The sequence below is a fragment of the Pongo abelii genome, chromosome 5, assembly GCF_028885655.2.
Source record: "Pongo abelii isolate AG06213 chromosome 5, NHGRI_mPonAbe1-v2.0_pri, whole genome shotgun sequence".
NCBI lineage: Eukaryota > Metazoa > Chordata > Mammalia > Primates > Hominidae > Pongo > Pongo abelii.
The window spans coordinates 141518818-141544228 of record NC_071990.2 but is presented as its reverse complement, the minus strand read 5'-3'; the positions used below and the strand labels follow the sequence as shown (position 1 = coordinate 141544228).

The 25411-nt window shown below is 36.2% G+C and overlaps 1 long non-coding RNA gene across 1 annotated transcript; it reads left to right on the top strand.

Moving 5' to 3' along the window:
• The first annotated feature begins 12104 nt into the window (after positions 1-12104).
• On the top strand, positions 12105-24963 carry LOC103891007 (uncharacterized). Its single transcript, XR_655282.1, has 3 exons — positions 12105-12373; positions 24445-24700; positions 24909-24963. It is a non-coding gene; the product is annotated as an uncharacterized LOC103891007 (long non-coding RNA).
• The last annotated feature ends 448 nt before the right edge of the window (positions 24964-25411 follow it).

The window sequence follows — 25411 nt, the reverse complement described above, 5'->3', positions numbered from 1 at the left end:
CTTTAAAATATTATTTATTTTTATTAAGTGCTGGCAAGGGTGTGACAAAACAGCCTCTATATATGTATACACTGTGTGGAAGAATAAATTGTGCAACATTTCTTGAAACAAATTTGTTGATATTAAAGAGGACAAAAGAGCTTTATATTCTTTAATCCTGTAACTCCATAAATGATCAAAAAAATGAAAGGAATTGAAGAGTTTAACAATAAAGAAATTTTTAAGTAAATGAAATATTACACTGCCATTAAAAATGATGTTTTCTAAAATATTTAATTTGCATGGAAAAACAAATACTTTGATATATTGAAGGAGCCTAAAACAACATTAATCACTTTAAGATAAACCATGTACATAGAAAAATCTTGAAAAGAAATACATTAAAAATTTTAGCCGTAATTATCTCAAATAAGTAATTCCGTAATTTTTACTTTCTTATTACAAATCTTCTATACTAACAAGAATTTCCTTAAACAATAATAATAGTTCCATAATGTTATGCAGTTGATTAAGAATAGTAAAATTCAATGTCTTTCATATCTGCAAGAAAAAGGTCTGGTCATAATGAAATCCCTGAGACTTTAGGACTAGTATTGAAAAGCAGCAAGTGAGCATGAAATCCACTTCCTGTTTGAAGACACAATATTGATATTGAGAGCAAGGGAAGCAAGGGAGGCTCATACTCACGTGCTGGTCAGAGAGCTACCAACAATATAGGTCAGATGGATGAGAATCAAATGCTGGGGAAACTAACTCAGCAAGAGGGGCATTTATTGGCACAATATGATTAATTCTAACTAAAAGCAAATCACATCATCCTAACCACAGGGCACACTTTAAATATTAGTCAAAATCTTATCTTAACAATATTTTTTCTGGTTTAGAGGCTTGTGGTTTAAAAACAATATACACAATTTATCTTCAAGAATATGAAGAGTTTTATAATGAGGTTACTAGCAAATTGTTCTTCTTCTTTATAAAGGATTGAATAAGAGAAGGAGAAATAGGTTTAAATCACAGTAAAAATGTATTAGTCAGAGTTCCCCAGAGAAACAGAACCAATCTGATATCTAGATATCTATCTTTCTATCTAAAAAGAGAGAGATTTTTTATTATAAGGAGTTGGCTCCCTAATTATGGAGGCTGACATATCCCATGATCTGCCATTGGCAAGCTGGAGACCCTGGAAAGCTTCGTTCCTGTACACTTTCCCTGAAAGTGTACTTCCAGTCTGAGTGCAAAGGCCTGAGAACCAGGAGAGCGGATGGTGCAAGTTCCAATCTGTGTGTGGGTGTCCAATGGCCCAGCTCAAAAACAGACAGGGTGGGCAAATTCTGCCTTACCCAGCCTTTTGTTCTGTTCGGGCCTCCAAAGGATTCCATGAGGCCCACCCACATGGAGAGGGCAATCTGCTTTACTCAGTCCACCAATTCAAATGGTAATTTACCCAGAAACACCCTCACAGACACCCTCGGATAAGTGTTTAACCAAATATCTAGGTACCCTGTGTCCCAGTCAAGTTGCCATACATCAAATTAACCCTCACAAAGAGAGAAGGGATTTTGTTTGTTTGTTTGTTTGTTTGCTTTGCTTTCTTTTCTTTTTGGAGGTATGAATAACGAACTTCTGACAAAATTTTAGCAACTAATTGCTTAGAAGTTTATTATCTTGCCACTCCTAAGCTCTTCAAAATAGTACAGTCAAACATCTAACTTGCTTTAGGTTTTTACTGTAAGCCTAAAGTCTGCTTGGAAACAGAAGAATGGACAAAATGACCTGTTCCTCTCCCTTAAAATTCCTATATTAATGCAGTCCATTGTTTAAGAGAGAGAGAGTAATAGATGACACACAACATTTAGTTTTGAATAGCAATTAATAAATATTACATTAGAAAGATGCCAGATGCATATTAGACTATTAGCCTTTAATTTCATATCACATCTTTGCAAAATCACAGCAGATAGGCCAAAACTGGAGGAGGAGATTTGAGAGAATATATGTGAACCTTATGGGTGGGCCCTGCAATTGTTAAAGCATTAGTGAATGGGATCTTTTTCCTAGAAGAGAAATGCAATTCTGTCAGGATAAAGAGGGAACTGTTTTCTTTTTTTATGAAGCAGAATTCCTTTCTAATTCTCTTTTACTATAACTGCTGTGGCATGTGTTTTAAATTATATTGTATGCATGTGTTCCCTATAAAATTAGCCATCATGACCCATTGTTCCACAGTTCTTCTTTCATCACATTTTAGAGGCCAGTGTTCCATATTAGCAAATAGCCCTTAGGGAAAATTATGCATTTTTCCATACACCAACTTTGTTACATGTTTGATAACACTTATTGTATATTTAAAGATATAGGTCAATATATAAAATATTTTAAATAATAAAACAAGTCACGAATTGTTTCCTCATGGCAAACAAATGAGGAAGTCTAAATGAATATATCTAGCATTGATATCAAAGCAGAATTAACAGCTTCACTTTTAACTCATATGTACACGAATATATATAACTCCATCAATACGTTAACTAGGATGAAGGCATATTGCCAAGTTTAGAACCCACTCAAATTCCTTGGGTTCTGAGTTTAAATAGAAATTTGAAACTTTCCAGGTCCAAGGTCCTTTTTGGTGCTTTAAAAATGTGACTTCCTGATTTAAAAAAGTAAACGTTTTTGGACACCAGCTTACTCACGCAAAATATGATAAGTGTGAATGAATCAGTAACATATGGATTACATTTTCTTTCTTAAAATCTATGATTTTTTAAAACCTTTTAAATGAAAAATTCATGGTAAAAACATGCATTGGATTTAGCCAACTCTAAATCATTTGAAAAATATTTGTAAGGCATTTTTCTCTCAATGGATATGTGGCAGAATTTCCAGCCCATAACATTGATGTAATTGCACTCTTTCCCCAACCCTCTCCCCACACCCTAGAATTAATACACAAGAGAAAGCAATTAAACTGCTGCTAAATTCTCCTTCTCACTCTTGCTCTTTTTCTCCCTGCTTCCTTGAATGTGTCCTGAAAATCATATATTACTTCTGTTGCAATGATATAGATGTTTTTAAATTAAATTTGCTCCAAACTATTCTAAATGTAAAGCCCTAGGGAATAGCAGCAAAGATATGCATTAATGATGATAAGGAATACATTTGTTTGTGATTCAAATGGGACATCCCAAAGACAAGCATTTTCTTGTCTTCAGTCTACAATCCATTAATCAAAATTAACTACAACCAAGATATTTTCTCAGAATGACCTCTAAGTACTCGAGTAGTAAATAAAACTACAAGAAAATAAGAATATTGTAAAGTCTTCAATCTCAATATATTGAGGTGTGTATGAGGATGTGTTTGTGTGTAAAATACTATTTTCTGTATTTATAAACCTTTATTTGGAATGTTTTCTGTCATCAAGCACCTTGAATTAGGCTTTGACATAGAAAAAAATGATTTTATGCTGTAGTCAATCCTATATCTAAGGTCACTGAATTATCTGCATGAATTATCTACGAAAACAAGATTATATATCCATGCTGCCTGATTGCAATTCTGTTCCATTTTCTAGAATTCTGCATGTTTATATCCCTGAGTTGTGCATGTTTTCTGAATTTGGTCAGGGCACTTTGCCAACTGCACATTTGGAGAGTTGTACTATCTTATCTATTCAGCTCAAACACTGCTGAGGTCCAAGCTAGGTTTGGACTATCAATCAGAAATTATTACCTAATTTAAAGATATAAATAAAGATTCCATTTGTTCTAAATAATGCTTACCTTGTATAGATATGGCATGCCACCTATTTAATTCAGATTTTTATTTAAATAATATATATATAAATATACAAGCATAGTATATGGAATATTAAATACCATGGTGTATAATATCCATCTAGGTTATTTATACATAGCAAAAACTAAGAATCCTAAAATTCTCATATTTTATGCAATAGTACAAATGCTACAATATTATATAATATTTATCTATATAAAACTTAACTCTGAAGACATAGATAGCCACAATTACGTGGACTATGGTAGATTAATCTATGAAGATTGTCTCCCAACTCTCTAATGACAATTAATAAATCCAATTACTACGATGACTTGAATACTATGTTTTTGTCTTAAAATCGACTGTGTCTGTTTTCTGCATCCCGTGTAAAAGAATGTCACCCTAAAATTTTCAAGAATGGTGAAAATTTCCTAAAGAATTTAAAATTTAACTGAGATAAAGTTGGGTTTATTTATTCAACATTCAACAAAATGTATTGAGTGTCTACAAAGTGTCAGATATCCTCCTACTTCTGGGGGTTTTCAATGGCTGCGTAAAATTTATGCTATGTCAGGATAGGAAAACACCATATGCCATAATGGCTATGATATTCTCTTTCATATTACCAAAAGTTAGTGACTCAATTTTCCACTCTGTCTTCTCTAGATTTTCTTATTTATCTTTAATATAATATTATAGGGAAGATTGCCTTTCTTTTCATCCTTCTAAGCAAAATTTTGTTCTAGTAAAAAGGAAGAAAACAGTCCTCTGTTACAGTCACTTGCTGAGTTCTGAGTGCATGTTTAAGGCTGAAATGGATTTAGGAGGCTTGATTCCTATTGATCAATTCTTGGTTAAGAGTAAAATGTCACTCAAATTCCAAACAAGAATTGCATCATCAGAATGTCTTATTCCATTAACAAGCGCTTAATGTTAGGAATAACTCCTGTGTTTTATCTACCCTGGCAATCTTTATCTACCATGTAACTGTGAATCAAGGTGACTGAAATAATAAAACATTTACAAATGATAAGTGTTTCTAATTAACAAGTTGTAATAGCAAACTTACATATCCCTACATACATGAATCAACACATAAAAACAATTTTAGTGTTATTTACAAATTTTTCATGCCTTCTTTTCCCTATTCAGCATCCTCCTACCCGGGAAGAAGGTCAAGTCATAAAGTAATTACTGAAAGTAATGTTGCATTTTTCAAAAATAAAGAAACAAGCCTAGTTGAGAAGTGTATCCCTGGGGTATAATATTAGATCATCAGCTTTGTCATTTAAATTATTCATGTCACTAAAGGTGGACTACTAAGAGTTGGAGAGAAAGGCTAGGAATTGTTGAAAGAAGAGCAAATCTTCTAAAAACGAATGAAAAATAGAGATATTGTAAAGAACATCCCTGGGTCTAGATCAAATGTTACAAAGGGTATCAGAGAGTCTTTAAGTTGAAAGAAATTTCCATGAAACGTCTGGTAGCTTTGCTATTATCAAATTTCTGTTAGGTAGCCATAAAATTCTGTTTCCACCGTTTCAGAGTTCGGGAATCTACCACTTCACAAGAGCAACTGAATTTATTTTTAAGAGCTTTAGCCATGACAATCTTGCTTTGCTGCCTTACTAAAAATTCTACTTATAGGTTTGAGTTGGGCCTTGTAAAGTTAAACAGAAATCCACTCCACACATCATCTCTTCGTGTACAGTAATCCCCCCAATATATGCTTAAGACGTTTAGTGGATGCCTGAAACCATGCATGGTACCCAACCCTATATACACTATTTTTTTTTCCTATGCATATCTACCTACAGTAAAGTTAAATTCATAAATTAGGCAAAGTAAAAGATTAACAACAATAATTAGTAATACTATAGAACAATATAACAATATACTGTAATAAAAGTTATGTAAGTGTGGTCTTTGTTTCTATCCTGAAATTATCTTATTGTACAATACTGACCTATTTCCAGACAGTAGTTGACTATGGGTAACTAAAAACTTGGAAAGCACAACTACAGATAAAAGGAGACAAAGTAGGCCATTATGTCTACTTTGTCTTCATTTCTTCACTTCTACCAGGGAAATCTCCTCAGTTCATCCAAATATTTGACAGAGAGCTTGGCCTTCGCCCCATCCCATAATCTTGATGGCAGCTCCTTTGTCTTTAATCCCTGGAAGAAAATACTCCTGTGCATTATCATGAGTGAGTTCAATAAAAAATTAATTTAAAAAAGTCCACCGATGTAATCTATATTTATTTAACCTGATTTTAGGATTGCTAATGAACAACAGAAATCCACTGGCTGAAAAAGCAGAAAAGAGTGATCCTGACCAAGTGTTCTCAAAGGAATTTAGTAGGAGACTTGTCCAGGAACAGAGATTACACACACCACCACCTCCACCACCACTGCCCATTTCACCAGGAAAGTGCATGACTTTAAGAATATAGCAGATACTTTCATTTTGGAAGAAGATCTACAGAACTGGATTACTCTGGTGCTGTACATGGAGTTTGGTGCTACTCTGTACTCCCACTCCCTCCCAACGAACACAATCACACCAAATCCAACAGAAAAACTTCATTGTAAATTACTTCTATACCAATATTATCTTTCCCAACCAGCATTCTAAAAATATTAATATAGTTTTACCAGAGTAGGAGAAAAAGACTATAATACTAAGGCTTTCTCTCCCTGATCACAAGATGTGGCACCCTACAAGATAGCCAAAAGCAGGAAAGAATCAATGAGTTTCATCAAATTCTAATATTTCTCTTCTGAAGGCTGAAAAATAACAGAAGTCATGTTGAATGGTTTTGTTTGTGTATGTATTTCTGTGTGTGTTTGACTTTGAAAGCCACAGGCAATGAGGTGGGGCAATGGGGAGAGGTGGCTACAGCCAACCAGTAGACATTCCATGGTAAACCACAAAACTCTAGATGGCAGCATGTTACTGGCGTAGGGTCCAGAGTTAGTTATTAAGGGTGCCTCATGTTGAGCACCAAAACAGGTAGTGATGGCTCTCACCATCACAAGGGTATACATAGAGCTTCATAATGCTTATCTAACCAGTGGGAGAGCCAGTGACTGTGGAAGCAGAAAACATTCACAGCTGGACTCTCCAGGCCCAGAGTGCTGAGTATGCAAGAGTCACCAAAGAGAACCACAGAATTTCAGGGACTTGAGTGGGAGGGAGATGTCTGAGTCAAGGGATGACTGGAACATTTGGACAATCTCATATAGGAAATTTTTTTTCCATACTTGCAACCTGGACAGCATCTCTCCCACCCCTAGACACCTACACACGCAAAAAACTATCTTTGCATCTCACAACCCAAACTTCTGTGCCATCACTGGGCAGCTGAAGCGGAGAATTCAACTAAAATCCAGCAAGTGGACAGAGAGTAGATTTGGGCCCAGGGACGGAGAGAAGCACATCTATCAGCTCAAAAACTTCAGGAACATTGATAAACATTAAAATTAAAATACTTGATTGGTATAAGTAAGTACTCAACTGGATGATATTAGTAAGACAACTCCTACTAGAAAAAATAGTCTAAACCCTTTTTATAATCTTCCATCAGACTCAGTTTCATTTTTAGTCTCTCCATCTCATGCTCTATTTATTTTTCACAGTCACTTCATAGGGTAAGCTCATTTAGTGTTGGTCAACTAAAATACTAAGATGTGATTTATAGATTTCATATGAATTATTTTCTACATATATCACTTTTCTTCTGTAATATGAATTTAATAGCATAAACCTCAATGTAGGACTCAACTTTGATTCCTGCTAAATTTTATCTTGTTAGTTTTGGTCCATTATTTAAGCCTATTGAAATAATTTTTCATCTTGATTCTCTCATCCATTATATTACCTATCATTCTCATCGTTGTATAAATGATTATATAACTAGTATCCTTTATCTTTGAGGTCCAAATGGACCAATAACAAATAGAAAATGTTCCTTAAAAAGTGATTTTATTCAGCCTATTGACTTTTGAGTGCAATCCATTTGCCTTTTTGGGGTTTAATGAATGTACAGGTTATGAACTGAAGCTTCTCCTAAAAGCTAATAACATAGCTTTTGGGACAAAGCATCATTAACCATGATTTGTAGAATGATCATCCATCATACTATTCTCCTTATTTATTTGAATTTTTTAATGCAGTTAACTTTTTATTATTTTTCTTTATGTGCTTATATTCTTCTATGAGATACTCTCTGAAATGTTTAATAGTTCAATTCAAAGGAATAGTGCAAAGGAAGGGAGAAGAGAACTAAATGTATGATTCCATTACATGAGTCAAGCACTTTGATTGACATATATGACATCATTCCTCACCACAATTCAGTGTATGATGTCTGACTCTCATACATTTTATTGACAATGGAACTGAGACTCCAAAAAAAAAAAATTGTGTGTCTTGGCCAAAATCACAAAGTTGGTAAGTGAGTAATCTATAGCATAAAACCAGATTGATCTGCTTCCAGAGTTTTCCTTGCTTGCTTTCCACAGATGGTGCATTCATCCAACTTAAAAAGTACGCTTTGATGATTTGTCTTAAGTCACTTTGTGCAAAGAGCACCAGGAATGCAACTATGAGAAACACAGCGGAAGTAAGGAGAGTAAGAATAAAACAAGTGTAAGAACCTCCAAAGTACAAGATGAATGGGATTAGCAACAACAGAGGCATAAACTATGCTAGAAAGGGTGGCAGGGGGCGGGGGGAAGCTATTTTTTATTTGGACTTGCATTCCTAATTGCCTGGATTTTTCTAACTTCTCCCCACCTCCTCTACACTACTGTGGGCAACTGCATGGCACAAGAAAAGACATGTTTTGGAATCGGGCACACCTGGGTCTGAAACCAATCTTACCCTCTTACCAGTGGTCACTAGTAAGAGTTGGACAAATTACTTTACCTTTTCTTAGCTTCAGTTTCCTTTTCAACAAAAAAAGTCCCATTAACACCTAAACATAAGATTGTAATTATAAATGAAATTACATCAAATATGTCATGTCGACCCATAGCAGGTATTCTGAAAATGATTTTTCCATTCTCTTTCTGCCTCTCAAAGTAATTTTTTGTTGAACACTATTTTATGTATGTGTTATTCCTGATTTTTTGTGTCATATGTCTGCTGCGATTTGAATGTTTTTGTTCCCTCTGAAACTCGTGTTGAAACTTAATCCCCACTACAACAGCGTTGGAAGATGCGGCCTAATGGGAGGGTCTTTAGGTCATGAGGGCTCCACCCTCACTAATGCCACTATAAAAAGGACCTGAAGAAGTGGGTTCCCTCTGTCTTTTGTTCTGCCAAGTGAGAAACAGCCTTCCTCTACTTTATATGATGCAGTATTCAAAGCACCAAGTCGGGATTGGGGACTGGGCCCTTACCAGACACCAATCTTACTAGTGTCTTGATCTTGGACTTCCCAGCCTCCAGAGCTGTAAGAAATAAATTTCTGTTCTTTATAAATTATCCAGTCTATGGTACTCTGTTATAGCAGTACAAACAAACTAATACAGTGTCATTCTTCTGTTTAGAATAATTAATGACTCCCTCTGCCTTCCCCTTCATATCCACTTTCCAATGCCTGGTTGGTAAAATACTCTCATAATCTACTCTTTCCTACCCATGGATCATGCCATCTCAATTCTGTATTCATCAGACCAGAGTTTCAATAACTCATAAATACACATCATTCTCATCCCAGTCTCAGAGATTTTGACCACTTTTTCCTTCCCTTTTTCCTGGGCTTAGTCATCCCACAAATCTCATGCATCATTTAAGAATTCAGTTCTGCTCCCACCATAGTTACAGTTAACTACCCAAGCCTTTATTTATTCTTCCTCCTGTGAGGGCTTACAGTGATTAGTGTTTGTAGAAAAGAATTGAGCACTTCATTTTCAACTCTTCTCCCCTAACCCTGCCTTATTTCTCCCAGACCCACACACCTAGGCCTCGCAACTTTATTCTATCCCAATTTTCAGACCAATCTAGAATTGAGGTCCAGAGGCTGTCACGTCTCACAAAGGCTGAAACCATGGTATTCCTCAGGCAACTTGACCCAGCATAAGTCCCCAGCAGACCAAAGCCCCCAGACCCAGACAACCTCCTAGTTTCTACACTGCTCTCTGAGCCTGTTCAATGGCATCCCTAAGGTTCACCCACAGTGTCAATGTATTAATATTTCCAATTTTTCTGTTCCCTTTGTTCCTTAATGTTGGCTCAACGAAGTAAATAGGATGTCTGTCTTGTCCTTCAGATAATCTCAGCATTCAAAACCTGGTGAGAACCAATTTGCCTCAAGCGTATACTCCTTCTTGATTACTTTGCTAATTTTTGCCAGTTATTTATGCCTCTCCAAATTAAATATAACAACAATAATCATCATTATAAATAGGCTCTGCTGAGTGCTCACCCTTTTGTAGGCACTGTTTCAAGCACTTTACATGGCTTATCCACGTGCTTTAATCTTCATAGCAATCCTATGACACTTACTAAAATGGAAACTGAAGCTCCAAAGGTAAGTAACTTTTCCCAGCTCACATCACTAGTAAATGAATGATCCAGGATACAATGCAAAGCAAGTCAAACTGTCTAGAGCCTGCCCTCTAGGTACCACTCCAGAATTGAAATGTGTGTCACTTCATACCCATCAAAAGAATCCCTGAAACGTGACCAACCTGACAGATTCAAGACATGATTAAAGTCTAGCTTACCCCTCTGCGTTTCATTTAACCCAAGTGGGAGTCCCTGGTGCCAAACTTGAACCTCATCCACAAGCTCTACCACTCAAGTTGCCCTACTATGGTGTTAGTCCCCTGTGCCTGGCAAGTGCAGCTGGGCAGGTGGCAGAGCCTGGCTCCCTTCTGGCTCAGGCCATAAAGAGACAGGGCCTTAATTTGAATGTAAATTTCCTGAAATCAGCTAGTGTGCAATCTAATTGTAGTGCCACCCTATATCGTACAGAATCATACATTCTGCATATGCTGTATGATCATATCCTCTGTGTTTCTGTATTAACTGTTAGAGATATAGGGTAGCACTCTAATTACATTGCACACTAGTTGACTTCAGGAAACTTACATTGACTTAGTACATCAGAAAACACTGAATATGTGGTATGTTATTGTTTTGCAATTGTTTTTCAAGGCTATAAAGGAATGATTATAAATAGCCATGACAGCCATGTATGCTCCAATTCATTATATCTACATAAAAAGCTAAAGTAGCATCTTATACTGCATCCATTCTTCAAAATGCCCATGTTACAAACAGAAAACAAAGACTTTTGTCTCATACTGGCAACCACCACCAGCATATACACCTGCACATAACATAAATTTCTTAGGAACTAGATCTAAAATTTTTAATTTTAGGAGAGTTGGAAGAAAATATTTCTGAACTGGAAGAAACATAGTAAGCAAGAAAAAAGAAAATGGAAGATATGACAAAGAGGTTTAGTATATGACCTCCCCAAGAGAATCATGGGTTTAACTAGAGAAATTGACATCACCTCTATTGGCTGTATTCTGGGCAAGTGAATCTCAGGAGTCTCAGGTATAAATTGGGGATAATAATTTAGATGTACTTCAATGTCTTATGGGAAGAACAGAAAAGACAATTACATAAAAATACTTACTACCTTAAATTGCTGTATAAATACTTTTATTGAACTTTTGCTCAATTTTATTTGCACTTAAGACAACTCTACTAAAAGTATCACCATTTATCCCACAAATTTAAATAATTCTAGACATAAAACCGATATCTACGCATCAAAAGTTAAATTATCCAGTATGTAAATGTTGATTTTTGTTGTTGTTAAGTATTTTAAAGTTTGTGTTGTTGGGAAGAAATGCCTGGTGAATTATCGTTTTTGTGTTACACGTATAGTCAACCATAGTCTTAAATCTCCCAGCTCAGATCTCTGCCTCTGGCTCTCAGCAGTTCTTACACACAGTCCTCCCCGTGAGGGGAGAGTCACCTGAGAAAAGTGTACTTGGTCACATCTCTATCTCCAGGCTAAAGCTGACAACAGCCTCTCATCAAGTCTCTCCATTTCACTGCACAGAAATTCAGTGTGTTAAACAACACATTCAAAAATTCGAGAAAAAAACAGCATCTGAATGCCTTTAATTTAAAACAGCCGTATTAACTTTTGCTAGTCTGTTTACCTATGTGGTAGGAGAACGAGGCGGAATACTTGAAAACAGCACTACTCTGATGACTAAAACAACACACTGGCTTTTGTTTTGTTTTGTTTTCTACTTGATACAGGGCTAGGATTCCATCTTGAGTCTGAAATAACTGAGATGGGTTATGTAAGCATAAAAACACATTGTCATCATTTGCTTCAAAAGTTTGTTTGAAATGTTTTAAATCCTAGAAAATCAGGGAAGTGTCAGCAAAATCTATATTTGGTATGGCATCGGAAAAATCACAAGATTAGAGTCTTCTGTTGAAACGAGGACTGAAAACATGGCTGTTGAGAGAAGTATATGCTGTCGTAAGAGCCTGCAGTGAGGGAGCTGGCCTCGATGAAGCAGCAGAACGTGAAATGCCAAAACAGGTCTGTGCTTTCACAGAGCTAGTTGGAATTACAGGGGATCATAGGCAGGCAAGGAATTGTAATCTTGCTTGATGTTTGAGAGTATTAAGTAAAATGAACAGCCCTGATTTTATTTTCAGGACTATTCTATAGGAAAGAGGGAGTAGCAAATTTCTTTTAAAATACAAATTATTTGTTTGATTCATAGATCTTTTATTTGAGACTGCTGCTTAAGAAAGACCTGCTACAATTGCCATTTGGGAAGACATATTCATTATCTCAGGCTGTTTGGGTTTTCTACCCTTGGGGAAAAAATTGGACATAATTTCACAGAATCTCGGTTCTACTATCTTTATTAGCAAAGCTAAAAAGATAAGGACTGATAACTTTTTTCCTGCTACAGATTATTTTATATGTGGTTAAGACATGCTGCCAAAAAGATGTAAGACAACATAAAATTGTAACATAGAATTTGCAATACTGGTGGCAAAAGCATGGATGATTGTCAAGTGTAGGTTTATGAACCAATTTCTCGTCACTGTTTTCCAACCTCAAAAGCTTGTTTGCCTCTGGCTCATTCTAGAAAAAGAGAACTGCCACCAATGTACTCACAGAAGGCTGCTGAGCATTGCATGATACAGTGGAGAGATTTGAAGTCATGTGTCTTAGAAGGGGAATCTCCTTCAAATATAACCGGGAGGAGTGATTTCATCAACAAGTGCCATTTTGAGATGTATTTGGCTCTAGTTTGGCTACATTGAGATAAATATGAATCAGAATCTTTTGTTTATATTTTCCTATCAAGATAAAAAGAGGCATAAATTCAGCTCCGAGGAAGTATTGCAGAGATAGTGAGAGGTGATTTGTTTTAGAGTGTAAGCAAACGCCAGCTCTGTTGACAAAGCCAGTTCATTAGAACACACTAGCCTGTCCTCAACCTCTCTGCTAGCTAGAAGGGACCACAGTGGTCATGACAAGACTAAGACGGAAGCTCACATTACTAAAAACTTACAAATAAGGAACAGCTAACAATTGGCAAAACAATGCCATCCCATCACCAGGTCCTAAGCTGTATGACACCATGAAGGGCCATACAAAGCAGGCTTTATAACAGTTATCATGCATTTGGATTCAAAGTTACTTCTAAAAAACATCAAAACTTTCAGCTTAACCTGATGTAAGTGAAAATGAAACAAAACAAAGAAAAGAAAAGTATCCAGGGATTGTATGTATAGACCTCCATGGCTTTTATTTATAATACAGGTGAAGTGGAGCCCTAACTCTCATTATGGGAACAAATCAGAATGGGAAAAAAAGTCCAGTTAATTGTGAGAAAGAAAATGAGCATCACCATCCTAAACCAATCCACAGAATTTCCTCCTAAGGACTTTTCCTTCAAAAGTGATACAATTAACAAATAGAAAAAGGCTGTTTGGTTTCTTGAAACAAAACAAGAGACACACAAGCAATGTAGTTTTTTTGAATTCCCTGGCTAAGAGTTATGACTTTGGAAGGACAACTACTTGTATTCAAATCCTGGCTTATTTGCTATGTGACAAGGGGCATATTGCCTAACTTCTCTGTGCCTAATTTCTCCACTTAAAAGGGAGTAATAAAAGGAATTACCTCAAAGATTGGCTGTAAGGATTAAGTGAAACACTACATATAAAGTGATTAGAATGTTTCCCAACATATGGCTGATACTTCATTCTTCCATTTAGCACATATTTATTGAACTGATCCATGCAGATAGCATCTTAGATGCTTGGGTTACAGCAGTGAACAGAGAAATGTCTCTACCCTCATAAAATTTACATTCTAGTGGAATTTAGCTATTGTGATTAATCTACTATCCAAGTATCTACAAAAACTATTTTAAATAATTTCAACTTGTACTGATAGCCTAATGCATTATAGGCATAAGGCAGAGTCTAGTACTCATCTTATTGAGTCTGTAACTGAAGCTTAAAGAGAAATGAGAAAATATTTTTAAATAAACAAAAACATTTGTATAGATGCCCTAAAAGCAGGGCTACTTTAAGTTTGGGGATGCAAGGTCCCTTTAAGGGTTTATTAAAAGCTGCAGATCTGTTTCTAATAAAGTTAAAATACCTATCTAATGAGCCAGCAATTCTACTCCTAGTTACTTACTCCCCCAAAATGAAAAGATAATGTCCACAAAAAGACATGGACAAGAGTGTTCATAGCAACTTTATTTATAATATGCAAAAGCAAGCCAAAGGTCCATGAATAGATAAAAAGATAGTCAAATTGTGTGATAGTCATATGGGAGAATACTGCTCAACATTGAAGAAAAGTTATTGATTGAAGCAATACTATGATGAATTTCAAAAAATCAGAAACTAGACACTAATGAGTATTATATACTATAGGATTCCATTAAGATGAGGTTCAAAAATAGACAAAAATAATTTATAGTGATAAGTATCAGTAAGCAGTTGCACTGGGTGGTGGATGGGAAATTGATTAGAAAAGGCCCCAAGAGAACTTTGGGTGATGGAAGTCTTTTATGTATTGTTTTAAGTTGTAGCTACACAAATGTATATAATTGACACAACTCTTAGAAATCACCTTTAAAGGTCTATGCATTTTGTTATATATTATACTTCATTAAAAAAAGAAGTCATAAAAAACGGTAGCGACTTTCCCCAGATAAATACTCATGCATTGCACATAAAATTTTAGATGGTCAGTGGACCCCAGGGTAAAATTTCCTGATATAGGAACTAGTGACTGAGTTGGCTAAAAATGTCACCGTTAAAATATGTATATAGATAATTCAAGAAGAATCTTCTAGAGAAAAAGCTTGGTGTAATTCACTGACATTTTCTATATACCAATGCTATTTTGAAATGCCTTCCCCATAGAATGCTGTACTTGATCAAGACATATTTACCGTGAAGTATTTTACCATTAATTTTGAAAGGCATGTGTTTAGAGTAATTTAATATTTCCTTGAAAGTCATGTAGAATAAAAAGGAAGAGTGTTAAGTGCATTAACTATGAAGTTATCAATTCATATCTCTGCTTAAACAGCATGTCATGCTTTGAGCAATGTTCTAATATGTTCTAAAGAAATATAAGCTTGGGCCTTTAAAAGAAAAAAAAAAGGCAATTTTCTATCGGGGGTCCATGACCCAGGCCAAACTATACACCTGCAAAAATGACTATAGAGACTAATAAGGAACCCAATTGTATGCTAATTTCAAATTAGCTTTTATACTTGCTTCAGGCTTCAAAGGGGACTGAGAGAAAAAAAGTAGTTATATGGAAGCAAATTACTCATTATTAGGAAAAGGCCATCACAAGGGATTCAAATTTCTTTTATTCTGATTATAGCAAAAGGTCATGCAGAAGAGAAAACCATAAAGATTTCTGAGAAAAAAAAAGGCATAAAAGAAGAAAGCTAAATACAAAAATGGTAGACAAGCCCAAAGGGGAAATGAAATGATTCAGATTGAAAGCTTCTGATTTGTGAAAAAAAAAAAAAAATTGGGATTAGGCTAAAGATAATTGAAGTTTAATGAGAAGGTATCTAATTATACTGGTATATTTATTTAAGTATTTTCTAATTGGGTATTATTTTTATAATGATTTAATTACTTAATAGTGCTGCTTGTTGATTTAACAAAGAGTTTTGTTTTTACAGAGAGAGCATGACATAACAGGATAAATGTTCTATCTTCTGGATGCCTGTGGGTAGTTTAGACATTTAATTACATGACCTAAATCTACCAGCCACTGTCCCCATAAAGAGGCTAGCCCTTATTGCAGAAATTCAACCTGAGAGAATATAATCTGTATCTGTATACCCTATTTCTCTAACCCATGTCTAAAATATGACCAACTTTATATATCTGAAATAAACCATAAGTGCAGACCAATAGCTTTCTAACTTTTTGACCAAGACCCTTAGTAAGAAATGCATTTTACATTGTGTCGTAGTCAGTTCGGGCTGCTATAACAAAAATACCATAGACAGGATGGCTTTAACAACAGAAATTCACTTCTCACAGTTCAGGAAGCTGGAAAGTTCAAGAGTGCCAGCCAAGTCAATTTCTGGTGGAGGCCAACCTCCTGGTTTGCAGATGAATACCATATTTCCACCAACATTCTTTACACTATTATTTAAGTGTTCCATGAGAAGATGAACCTCTCTCTTCAGCTTTCCTCTTCTGTTTCTGAGGTCTTACTAGAGTTGCCTTTAAAACTCTCTTCACAAAAACATTGGCTTTTGCTAGCATGCACCTCAAAACTCTTCCAGAATCTATTATTATTATTATCATTATATTATTACAGTAGTCCCCTCTCCTCTGTGGTTTTGCTTTCCTTGATTTTCATTACCTGCAGCCTACTGCAATTCAAAAATATTAAGTAGAATAATCTAGAAATAAACCATTTCTAAGTTATTAATTAGTTTTCAATCGTAGCCAAACGCTGCATCACAACACCAATGTCGTTCACCTCACTTCGTCTCAGAAACAGGCATTTTGTCATCCCACATCATCACAAGAACAAGAGTGAATAAAGTACAATAAGAGATTTTGGGAGACATAGAGACCATAATAACATAACTTTTATTATAGTATATTGTTATCCTTTGCCTATTTTATTATTAATTATTGTTACTTTCTTACTGTTCTTAATTTATAAACTAAACCTTAGCATAGGTATGTAAGTATAGGAAAAACATAGTGTAAATGGGGTTCAGTACTATTCACAATTTCAGGCATTCACCAAGGGTCTTGGAACATATTTCCCTGTGGATAAGTGGGCACTACTGTATTATAATTACCATAAGGCATTGGGTCACATGATTACAGAGACTGAGAAGTCCATGATTTGCTATCTGCAAGCTGGATACCCAGGAAAAGCAGTGGCATAGTTTGAAGGCCTGGAAGTCAGATAGCCAGTGCTATAGATTCTGAAGGTCTGGGAACCAGCAACACCAGAACTAGGAGAAAACAGATGTCCTGCTCAAGCAGTCAGACAGAGTTAACTCAAACCTTCTTCATCTTTTTGTTTTATTCAGGCCCTCAACAAATTACATGATGCCCACATACCTTGGGGAGGGCCATATGCTCTACTCATTCTACCAATTCAAATGCCATCTCTTCCAGAAACACTCTCACAGACACATGCAGACATAATGTTTAATCAGATATCTGGACATCTTGTGTTCCAGTCAAGTTGACGCATAAAATTTACCATCACACGTCATGACCCAGAATACAAATTTATATCAGAAAGAGAGAAAAGGAAGGAGGGAAGGAAGGAAAGAGGAGTGAGAGACGAAGGAGGGAGGGAGGGAAGGTAGGAAGGGAGGTAGGAAGGAAGGAAGAGAGAGAGAAAGAAACAGAAAGAAAGAAAGAAGAAGAAAGAGAAAGAAAGAAAGAAAGAGAAAAAGAAAGAGAAAAGACAGAGAGGAAGGAAGGAAGGGAGGGAGAGAGGAAGGGAGGGAAATAAAAGATCCATAAAATAAATCTAAGTTGCACCACTTTCATATATTTTATTATGTTCTATTTTTTCGTTCTATTTTTAATGTGAATTGTTATCCACTAAAATGATTTTGCTGCCACAGTTTAAAAAGCAAATATTACAAATGCTTAATCGACTCCTCTTTACTTAAATTGTTTCTATGATTGGTAAAATAGCCATAAATTTTCTTTGCTGACATGCTGGATTCTGAGTGCTTTAAGACTACCTGAGACATGATCAAAAGGGAGAAGCCTTGAGTCTTTCAAAGAGACCTCTGGGAAAACTCATTTCTGTCTGAAGCTTCATCAAAATCATCCTGAACATCCGTATTTCTACTAACGTCCTGTACATGATTATTTATGTGCTCTCTAAAACTATGGAGCTTTCTCCCCAGCTTTCTTCTTTTCTTTCTGAGCCCTCACCAGAATTGCCTCTAAAAGCCAAAGGGGCTGAAAAACTAGTAAGATGTCTTTCCACTTTGCCCTTTTCTCCACAAACTCTGATGCTCATACTGCCCTGTTCTGAGATATGATCAGGCTCCTACTGATCCGACTCCCAGAGCAGTGCTCAGTAGCCTGCTTTTCCTCACCTGGGCAATTCAACCTTCACCTACTCAGGAATTGAGATTTGCTGATTTACTACAGCTAGAAATCTAATAAAATATTTGTGTTAGTTTTCAACCACTCAGTGATTTATCATTCTTTTCGTTATCTATTGTCTGGCTTCTAACCACCATCTTGAGCATAAACGGTGAAGATGGCAAATATAGGAAAGAACAGTCTTTTATTGTAGGAACCTACAAGTAATGAAGTGGGACCAAAGCTGCCTCTGAACCAGGCTTACATCTTTACACGGATGTCTAAGAGAAGAAAGGTGGCTCTCCAGCATGTTCAGTTGCAGCAGCCGAAGAATTTATGACAGTGGAAAATGTAGAAGGTGGAATAGGCCAACAACAAATTAGCTGATTGTTGGTGAAGCAATAGGGGCCAGGATACCTTTTATAGGCACACTTTCCAGGCCAGTGAGTCACCTTTTAGTATGCATCAGAACCCCCTAAGTAGTCTGCTTAAATCAAGATTAGTTGTCTGGTGTGTTCTACAGCCCTAGACCCTACCACTGAGTGGGAAGAGAGGGAGAGAAAAAGAGGGTGCAGGGAACCCTAAAGAAGCACAGGGCAATTCAAGTAAAAGTGGGGAAGGAATATATCAGCTCTGCACTATCAATATTTTCCTATCAAGACATCCGCTGCCTCAGGATCACATGGTGATGAATCACAACAAAGACCCAACAAAAAATGTTGACACTTTGAGACTCTTACTTAAACATGTACATCAAAAAAGTGGGAGGGGAGAGGTACTCCAAACTGCATGACTTGATATTGACTTGATCCTTCCACAGACTACAGTCATCATTAAACACACACGCTCTCCCAATTTGTATGCCCATACCACAGTCCTTACTCCTTGTTGAGCAATAACAAGGAGATCAGTGTGACTGGAACCTAGTTAAACTATCATGCTCATGATGCTATGCAGTAGCTCTAGATTCCATGTTACAATGTGTGATGTTACCAAAATAATATCCTAAATTATCACAAAGTGGTATTTAAAAAATGCAGTTTTGCGATCCAATTACTTCACAGGTCACATGGCCTCAAACACTGACCTTAGAACTTAACAGCCATCTATAGTGTTTCCATGAAAAATATGTTCCAGGCTCCAAACAGCATTCTTTTAGGCAAACTTTTAGAACACAATCTGCTTAGGAACTGTCTCTACTGTTCTGTGATACGTTTGTTTTGCACATGAAGTTTATTTCGGACTCTTTTCTACAAAGATATTTCCTGCCCTTGGAAGATGACTTCAAATAATAAATTGTCACCAAAAATGGACATGAAACTTTTAAAAAGCAGTAGGGAGGTGGAAAAGATGAACAAGCTGAAAACAAGTCCATTTTGGGAGGGTTCTGAACATCCTGGTTAAGGGAGTTTTTCATTTTAAAGGAAAAAGTATTCATCTGATGTGCTTCTTTGTTCATAGCACTTAATATAGAATTCTACAATGTTAAAAATAGGAAGTCAGGTTTATATGGCATTTGCTTTAATGACACTAAACTGCCTGGAAGTAGCAGCACATGCTATAACAAGTTTCAGATATTAAAAGAAAAGCTACAATGTTGAACTCTTTTCAAAATTTTATATGAAGTCCCAGGCTTTGTGGACATTCAGGAGTAAATCAGGGCTAATACGGGAAGCTTACAGATGGTAAAATGGCTTCAGGCATCCCAATTACATTAAAAAGTTGAAAGCGGCAGATTCATATTCTCCCTTTTTACATGTCATAAATTCCAAAGTGTTGGTGTCAAACTGTGTCAATTGCACTCATTTATTAATACTTGGAATACCATCAGTGAGCTGCCTGTTATCCATTTATTCATTTACAGCCATCTAATACTAACAGCACCAGCCACAGTTTTCAATCCTTTCCCTAAAACCATACATGCCTCAGGGAGACTTACATAAGCCTGCATCTGGGGAGAGGGGGGAGGAGGAAGTAGCAAATTGCAGGATCTGCTGATCTTGGATATAGGTCTCTCTGCAGGAGCTTCCAAATGTGTCTTTGTTTATGTTCTGGGCTCTGGGTTGTTGTGGGGCACGGATCTAAGGAGGAAGGAATTTGTTGCCTCAATAAAAAAAAATGTGTAATTAAGATGTGGAAGAAAGGTTAGGTGAAAGACAGAAAAAAAAGACTATCTCCGTGTATTCTAAAACAAATATTTACACATTCAAATATCATCTTTTTTTTTTTTTTAACTATCTGATCTTCAGTCTTGGATGCAGTGGTTAATAAACCCTGATGTCTCCACACAAAGTAAAAAAATAAATAAAATAAAAAATGTATGGCAACGATGCACATGATTCAGACCCAAAAACTACCCTGCATAAAACATTCATTATAATTAATGCAGTGTTTCTTGGCTGGTATTATTAAGACCTTAATTTTCCACTTGGTGGAACTTACTGTATGTAGTAGAAAAATCACTGGCTCTGAGTCAGAAATGCCTTGATTCTAATCCAGCCCCTGCCACTTCTTAGCCAGGCCATGTGTGTAAATTAGTTGACCTTTCTGAGCCTTGGATTTGTTTTCTTTAAAATGTGAATTATAAGGAAATATTAAATGTGATGATTAAATAAAAGAAAAAGTAAAACAACTACACAGTTCCTCTAAATTTCAGCTTTCCTCCCTCACCCCTTTCCTCTTTAAGAAATGCACAGACATTTTTAATAAGAAAGGATATAAGTGATCAAAATAATTATTCTGAAACCATATGATTCATTGCAGACATTGGTAGTGTGCCCTACATACTATTGGGCATGAAAGGGTTAAGTGGGAACGTCACCTTAGAGTCCTGGGGGAAGGGTGGAAGGGAGAAGGGTAATAGTGGATTTAATAGTGTTTCACAGGCAGAGTCCTGGTGCTGTGCAAAGCTCCAGATCGTGTTTCTTCTTAGACGCCAATCAGTCAGGAAGTGATTCTCAAAGAAGTTTACATTGCCCTACTCTCTTTACACTGCTGCACAGTAGGAAACCCAGGACACAGAATACTCACAAGAAAGATGCTAGCATTTCCTGGGATAATAGGGAAAGCAAATGAGCCTCATGTCACATAACATATTACAAGGAAGCAAAGCTTCCTGCACAACATTATATTAAAAAGACCAAACTTATATTAAGCCTTGAACAGTTGCATATGTAAAGACCAAGAAAATAATCCAAATAGTAATCAAAAGCTCTAATTCTTCTTCAATTCCAGTTCATGTGCTACATTTTGAGAAGAATGACACAAAAGTGTACATGCTCTCTCACACACACACATGCACACACACACAAATATACACAACTCATACAACACATGTTCACACCTTCTGGTCAATACGAGAAAAGAAACCTAGATTATATCAGAACACAGACAGTTTTACTAGTCAGGCTGTGTCTTCACCACATGCTTAATGGAGAAAAATGGGTAAGGTATATCAGAACTTCATCAGAGAACATTCCAAAGCTGTTACATACATTTATGCTTGTCAAGTGCGTAACATGCACATAATTCTCTTTTATTCTTTCACCCAGTATTTATTTTCTGTTAGCTAGAAGAGGGCATGGGCTTTGTCTAAATTGCTTACTTTTAAACTTGTGACCACCTGGCATGTAGTAGGTGCTCAATAAATATTTGCTGAATAAATTAATGAACATTTCCAATTCTAGGGGGGATTCTGCCATTTTAAATAAGCAATTACAATAGAATAAGCTAATTTGATTTTTGACATCCCAAGGAACCGTTCCAAGCCCCCTTTGTTAGTAGTTTTCTTTTTAGAACACTGTCTGAACTAGGCCTATTTTATATGGCTTTGCTCCAGCTGACTGGGGCAAGGCACATTTTGTAGACTCACGTGGTAGCCTGTGGAGAGGTATCTACATGAAAGATAAAGACATTGGTTATATTTGTACAGGTATTACACTATTGTGCAAATAACCAACTCTGTCTTTTGTTTTCCTTGAGACACAGTCTCACTTCTGTCAACCAGGCTGGAATGCAGTGATGCAATCTCAGCTGCAACCTATGCCTCCCGGGTTCATGAGATTCTCCTCGTGCCTCAGCCTCCTGAGTAGCTGGGACTACAGGCACGCACCACCATGCCCGGCTAACTTTTGTATTTTTAGTAGAGACAGGTTTTCGCCCTGTTGGCCAGGCTGGTCTCAAATTCCTGACCACAAGTGATCCACCCGCCTCATCCTCCCAAAGTGCTGGGATAACAGGCATGAGCCACTGCTCCCAGCCTACCAACGCTGTCTTCTATACATTAATTCTAAATCAATGATTTATGAATTTACCCAAATTGATTTTTCTCTATTTATATTTTCAGCCTCTTCTCCTTCCAGGCAATGATCTCCATGCCAGCATTCCCCTTTCCTTCAAAGTAATACCTTTTATTTTTTCTTAGAATTCATCACAAGCAATTCAGCAAAATGCCACTGGCGCCTCCTACAAGATAGCATGACAGCAAAATTTTATCTTTACTACATAAGGATTTTTTACTTTTTCTAAAGTTTAAATTTTTTCCACTTCTTTCTCCCTTTATTGTGACCTTACAAAGAACCATCATGGTCCAGTTACGGGATGTCCTCTTACAGAAACCACATTTTCTTTCCTTCATTAAGTCATGCAAGTTTAACCACCAAGTGAGTGTCTTCATCATAACCTCCAGTGGGCAGTTCAGGGACTGGAGGGGGACCTACCAGTCTGCAGACCTGGCACATTTTCTATAATTTTGCTCTAGAAAGGGATTTCATTAACAATCTCCCGACTTTCTTCATATTTGTAACAAAAGTGTCACAATCTAGTCCCTAGCAACCAAACCATTTTCATTATTAAAATAAAGGTCATCAAACATTTGTCAAAACTCATTAGGTACAACCTAAGAGCAAAGCCTAATGTAAACTTGGACTCTGGGTGACAATGATGTGTCAATGTAGGTTCACCCATTGTAAACAAATGTACCAGTCTGAGGGGAATGTTGATCATGGGGGAGGCTGTGCATGTGTGAGAGCAGGGGAGATATGGAAACTCTCTACTTTCCACTCAACTTTCCTGTGGACCCAAAACTGCTCTAAAACAAAAATAAAGTCAATTACAGTAAAATACCTGCATAGGACATAACTGCATGACACTGTTCAAAACATTTTACTTATTTTGTGAATATAAGTATATGCAATTCTTGTAACAATATTATGAGAGATATAGTACTACTATTATCCCCTTTTTGCTGATGAGAATTCAGTTTCCTGACCCCGAATGTCATGACTGAGAAGTACCAGAACTGCCGCCTAGCAGCAGCCGACACACCCGTCCTTACTCCGCTTGGGTGCTTCTCAGTCGTGCCAAACTAAGTCTCCAGCCACACATTCCTCCCCTTCGCCCCAAGCACAGTTCTTTAAACTATTAGCTATGGTTGTTCTCATAGGCGTATTGTGTACTTAACAGTAAATACACATGTGTAAAAAATATGTCTGCATGTGCCACTCTGGAGGATATGCTTTATATTAAAAAAAAAAAATGGAAGTGAAATCATTCCCAACAGTTTTCTCAGTAAAGACGAATGTAAGGATTCACTTGAGTTCATCAAAGTGCCCCACAGATTCTTTGGTTATCTGTCTAATTCTGACTTAATTCTGGAGTTTTTATAACTCACTTGGCAGTCTACTACAACCTTGATTATCCCATGGTTATTTAAGGAAGTTTTTATTTTTTAATATATTTTCTGTTTTACAAATTATCTGATGATGTGTATCATTTCTAAAAACAGAACAGAATCAACATTTTTTAAAAGTTTAGTCAAGAAAGGGACATCTAAATTGTTTAGATAACTGTGGTGACATAGACCAGAGAAGGTTTCAAAGGAAATCACTGTTCGTAAAGTGCAAATCCCTTTCCAGGAAATTAGTATCATGAAAATTATTATCAAAAAAATCATAAATATATGCAGGGTTTTGTTCTGAATATATCTCTCATGAAAAAAACAAATTATTTTTTCAGATGGAGTTGCTTGGATACAAGGAGAATCTTACAGAATACAAATGAACTTGAAGGCATTAGTAATATTTTCAAAATAATAGAGAAATGACACAAAGAGTGAAAGAGGTAATTGAAATCTGTCTTTGATGGGAATAATATCTAAAAGGAGTATTGTACATATCTGCTGGCAGCTTTAAAAAAATTAATGATTACTGAAATTCAGAAATGTCAACAGTATGAAATGAGCAAAATTACTTCCCTAACAAGATTTTATAAGGTGAGCAATTGTTTTGAACATTTTCTAACCTTGACTTTTCTATTTATCTTAGGAATTAAAAAAAAAAAACCCTAGAGTTTAAATATGAAAAGGAGACTTGTGGGAAATTCAGAATATAATAATTGACCATTAAAATAGAAATGCCTTCTCTAACCAGAAAAATGAATAAGGAAATTATAACTTACATTCTCTATGGATGTCTTTACAGAGATAAAGTAGTGGGATATTTCCTTGAAATGATGTTCATCATCAATGCTGAAGTTTACAGAAGACAAAAATATGAAATAATGTGTTCATAGACAGTCCCAGGACACACACAGTGGATGCATTGTGTTCTCCTGGGTTGCATAACTACTTTGAAAGAAGTTTTCTTTTCTGTGTCATAAAAGAAGACTTTTTGGCTCTGCCAGGATACTCTACCATTTGGCCCCATAGACTTCAAGCATGCCTGAAGATACGTGCCAATTGCTTGTTGGTTTTTGAAGATCATTCTGATCTCTGCTGAGTTACCCAACTGGACTCAGAAGGGTCTGACCCACGTGCCACATTCCAGCTGTTTGCTTGTTTGTTTTTAATCTCAACCTAGTTTAATGGGAAGAAGGTGAGTCACCTTGTGTGTATGTCAGCTGATATTTATGTCATGGAAACTTAAAGGGGATAGACTTGAAATTGAAAAGATAAGATTGTGATTGAATGGGCCTTGTATAAATT